The sequence below is a fragment of the Phaseolus vulgaris genome, chromosome 8, assembly GCF_051622355.1.
Source record: "Phaseolus vulgaris cultivar YP4 chromosome 8, ASM5162235v1, whole genome shotgun sequence".
NCBI classification, from domain to species: domain Eukaryota; kingdom Viridiplantae; phylum Streptophyta; class Magnoliopsida; order Fabales; family Fabaceae; genus Phaseolus; species Phaseolus vulgaris.
This window is the reverse complement of record NC_143505.1, coordinates 27,873,099-27,878,401: the sequence shown is the minus strand read 5'-3', so window position 1 is coordinate 27,878,401 and position 5,303 is coordinate 27,873,099.

Below are 5,303 nucleotides of genomic sequence, written 5' to 3'. Positions count from 1 at the left end.
CAATGGAAGTAGGAAAAGAAGAAGTAGAAGATGAAGAAGAAGGCGAAGAAGAAATTGTTGGTTTCTAATGACTCTTTTTTATGACAAGTGTACTGAGTCAGAAGTAATAATTTGTCCCTAAGGACGGATATCGAATCCCACAAAGAACAATTATTTAAAATCCTACTAGTAGCATTCAGTAAGTATAAGAATATGTACAATCATTTGTTTTGATTTAATATTGAATATAGCTTACATGAAAATTAAATAAAAGTACAGTAAATGAGTAAAAGATTTCAATTAAGAAAATTGGGGATGAGTTTAATCCTTCTCACTCATCTGTAGTTTTAAACATGTAACATTCCATCTTCATTGACATTGATGCACGTATAAAAATCATTCATATCGATTCCTCACATACAAAATTATTAAAAGGGTCTCCTAAATATTGATTCCTCGCATATTTATAAAAACTCTTTATCATTATGAACAAGTACTATAAAGCAATTAACATTTCAAATATATTTCTAGCATTCAAATATGTTAAGCATTATCAATTAGGTCAGATGCTTAGAAGTACTTTTCAGTTAGGGTCAAATCTAAGGATCAAAATCATGAATAGTTTCAAGCTTTGAAAATAAAATGATAATACCAATCATCTAACAAGAACTGAATATTATAGATAAATATCACCTCAATATATAAGATTTTTAACATATTACTCTCAATCCCAAAGAAAAGAATTAGCCACTCATGGTGGCTATTACAAGCATGAACAACAAGAGAAGAAGATCTAGAGCATTTCAGATTGACGGTTGCCTCCTTTAGGGTTTACTTCCTTTGGTTCCTCCCAATGATGTCTAGGGTTATACCTCACATATTATATTTAACCTAATTGGGCTTGGGATAAGTGACATATTTATTCATAACATATCCTTTTGCTTCATCTCTCTTAAAATTTATGAAAATAACACAAAATATGGAATAAATTGTTCTTATTCATCTTATAATCCAAAAATATGTAAAAAGGTTCAAATTCCTAAGTTGGAGGTTGAATTATAATTATTTTATCGATTAAAGTCCATAAGTACCTATTTTTTTTGTATGAAATATTGGTGAATTATGGAATTTAACAGTTTCCTAGATTTCTCAATATGTGGATTCATCGATTCTTCAGAAGTCTTATGAAACTGAGCCATAACATTTGTTTTAACTCCAAAACTTTATTCCTAGTTTCTTTATACGCCCTTTTAAGATCTTCTCTTCTTTTTATTTTGGGATATGTTATGTGTATGATCACTCATTGTTGATTGGAAAATTGAAAGAGTTTTCACAAAAGTTTTAAATTAACAATGTGATAAAAGTTTTTAGATTTTGTTTCTCTTTGGATAAAGTCCTTCAAAACTACAAAAGGAGAATTCTTCGAGTTCACTTCCAAGAAAGTGAGATGAGTCACTAGGACTACTTAAGTACCAAGGCTTTCCTAGTCAGAACTTACCTTAGATAGTGCTTGTTAGAGTAATCTCAGAGAGCCTTCAAAACAATTTTGACACATAGAGGTGTGCGTGTGTGTGAAATGCAATATGAAGCCTAAGACCAAAAGAAGGTCTACTTAAGAATTTGAATAATTTTTTTGCCCTAGGTGTCATGGAGACCTAAAAGCAATCAACAATAATAGCAAGGAGAAAAGAAAAAAACAATGAAAAAAATGCTAGGCGAACCTTAAAGGAAAATGCAATTGACACTCAGAGTCAATTGACACACTTTCACACTAAGAACCTGAGAGTACTATTATAGTTTTTTTCTATAGGATAACAGTGCAAAATTAAAATGTTACACAAAATTTCGTGATCCTAAAAGTCAAGGAAAAGAAAATATTTTTCTTTCTCTTTTGTGTATAATTCGAGAAAGTGTTCATCCATGGTGAGTGTGAATCCACTTGAAACTTGCTCAAATTGCCCCTCTTTGTACTCCTCTTGACCCTTGATAGGAGGCTAAGAATCCCAAGCTTATAGACTTCTGGAATTAGAAGACATGTGCTTCAAGATTCCTTGTGCAAAAACACCACTCAAAGAGATCAAGAAATGAAAGTCAATAAAAGCAATTCTGAAGAGCTAAACCACAAGTTGGACTTAAAGTAAACAAGACACAAAGAGTGCCAAAAATTTAAATAAACAACAATTAAAAGTTCATAAAAAAAATTAAGGAAAGTACACAAAATGAACATACCACAAGGTCTAGAATAGATGAAGAAAATTAAAAATAAAATAAAATTATAGAGTGATTGAATAGTGGCTAGTAAGGTATTTTGTAGCAATTTTTGTAGGCCAAATTTTGAGGCCAAATTTGAATGAGGACTAGCCAACACAATTTGAAACATATGAAATTATTTTTTTAAGAAAAACGGTGAGGAAAGCAAATAGAAATAATTAATAAACTGCAATGCTAGACGCAACCAAAAGTGCAATTTTTCTAGTACGTTTTTGTGCCTCAAATTTTAACCACGAGGAGCCAAGACACTAAAGAATGTAAGGGTGCCAATGCAGGTTGACCCGTTCCGCATAGGCCCGTCCGGTGCAAAGAGTACAGACTCATTTCACTGATTTGTCCCGTATAAGAGGTAACCCGCAGGCCTGCGGGCCAGCCCGCATAAGAGAAATATTTTTTTTCAAAAATTAAAATTTCATTAATTATAAAAGAACTTATTCCTACTACTGAAAAAATAAAATTTTATTCTTGTTTTAATTCATTTAATTAAGATAAAATAAATAAATTCAAGTAAGAGGGTTGTTAGAAGGCTGGATTAAAAATAATTAAAGTTTTGCTTTGAATATCTATTTTTCATATATATGTATGTAAATGTATATGAATATCTTATCAAAGTTTTGCTACAAAATATTTAATTAAGATGACTAATTTTTTAACTATCCTATTGAAATCTCTTCTTTATATTATTTTTTTATTAACAAATTTTAAATATAAGACTTTACTTAAAACTAAATCCACTATCACTCTTCATATTAACTCCTGGTCCTATGTAACCTCTAAAGTCCCTTATGCTTATTTTTCCTTTTCTAACTGGTGTCTAGATTCCCTATATGTAGATTAAACATAAGTGATTTATTTAGGTTGGTCAAATTGTACTTGTTCTAGTAGGAAGTTAGTGACAACCTTCTGAAAGGAGGGATTGTTCCTTTCTGTGTGATTTTGTACATGAGTTGGATCAGTCCTAAAATGATTCTTTAAATGATTAAAATAAATTATTCTTTTTTTAGTACATTAAATTCATTTTTTTAAATGAAATAAAATAAATGTCGCACTACAATAATTGGTGAATGGGGTATTATTTTTTTTTTACAAAAAAGTAAAATAATTATTTTTTTATTTATGCGATCCAACGGGCTAACTTGCCCTATCCCACTGTTGACCCGCACGAGTTGCAGGCTATGCGGGACGGGCCTAAACGGGTCAGTGGACTAGATTAGTGAGCTCTTCTCGCGCTTTTTAGCAGCGAACTGCGGGGCGACCCCATGGTCCGCCCGCATTGCTATCCCTAAAAGAATGTGTGTGCCAAATTTCAATTCCAATGATGCACGAAGCAAATTTTAACAATTGCAAAACAGAGAACAATTTGTCCACATCGGTCACCGAGGATGTGAACATGTAAAATTTATCAAAAATTATGTAGTAGGTGTTTGAGTCCGAAGTTTTTATCACAAGTGCGTAAGACAATAAGGAAGCTCTGGTCCAATTTTGAGATGAAGATGTGCAATGGAAAAATTAAAACAAATAGTAAACCGAGAGAATAAAACTCAAAGTGCACCCAACACAATCACACTAAGCATCATGTTTTTACTAATTATAAATTTTGTTTGCAGATTGAGTTTTGATGCACCTTTTTAACACAGTGTTATTAACATCATGAAGGGAATGTATTCAAAATTTCACAACAAAATTCAATAGAACGTGACCTGGAAAATATTTGCAAACCAGTGTACTTGCAACTCTAGGTTTCAGGAAAATAAGCCTATGGAATCCAACAAATATAGAACATAACATGCAAGACAATTAGAATTGTATGGACTTGGAGGACTTGCTATGATCTACAACAAGTCAGAATTGAAAACACACAAAACAGAAAAGGCATCAAAGCTTATACAAATCAGAAAACACAAAAACACATCAATAAACATCGAACAAGTTTCTTTGCGTTATTTTAACAAACATATTGTAATCATATACGGTAAACATGATTTTATGACAATTTTTGGATTTACATTATGTTGAACATGACTAGGAATGATGATAAACAGAAAATCAAACAAATCTAAACAATTTTGACCGATTAAAATTGAAGGAAATGCATACAAACACAAAACGCTATTGCACATGCATGAAGAACATCTATAATTCACGGTTTTGGATTTGTTCAAAAAGAAACAACACTTTGAACCGATTAAAATGTGTAAAAATCAAATCTAATCGGTGGAAATATAAGGAAACAGGTAAAGAACGATGAAACAAGTGCGAGAAAAAAAAATTGAACGGTTAAAAGTTAACAAACTTAGTTGGACCGTGAATGCAACTCATGATACCACTTGATGGAGTGTGCTCCATGTTGGAGAATTTGCACCATTTGAAATGATTGAAGAATGGCAACCGAAAGAAATTGCATAGAGAAGGAGTAAAGAAATTCTGCATAGGTGGTACAACTTTAATTAACGTTATCTGGGGATTAAGCAAAGTCATGCAACTACCACACTACTTCTACATAACTCCATGAAAAATCATGGACCATGAACATGACTTCATCTTTAAATATTTAAATATACTAACACGAAAATCGTTTAACACTTCTATAACTTCTTTGTTTAAAATCGTCCCCATGAGATATGTCTTGACTAAATCGATAATAAAAAAACTTACGCGGAAACTATGGATTGAGATGTGCAAGATCCTCCTAGGAGTTATGGTGATCTTGAAGGTGCATGATGTGTATGGAAGAAGGAAGGTTCGGCCAGCCCTTGGATAGATGGTGAAGATGAAGATTAGGTCCTAGAAACTAGGCAAAAGCAATGTATGGCACAATGTGGGCAGCATAACATTACTCTCATTAATCTTGCAAATACATGAGCCAAGCCCTCTTATTTATAGTGTTTAGAGGGCTGGAAATTCAAAAGAAAGTGGAGGGAAATTCAAATGAGAAGCATTTGAATTTGGAGCCAATTCCTAGTCACAAGGGAAGTGTGACTTGGTTTCTATTTTTGGCACCTCCTAAATCTATACCTACACTATTGGAGGAGGGCCAAACTCACCTCACCATG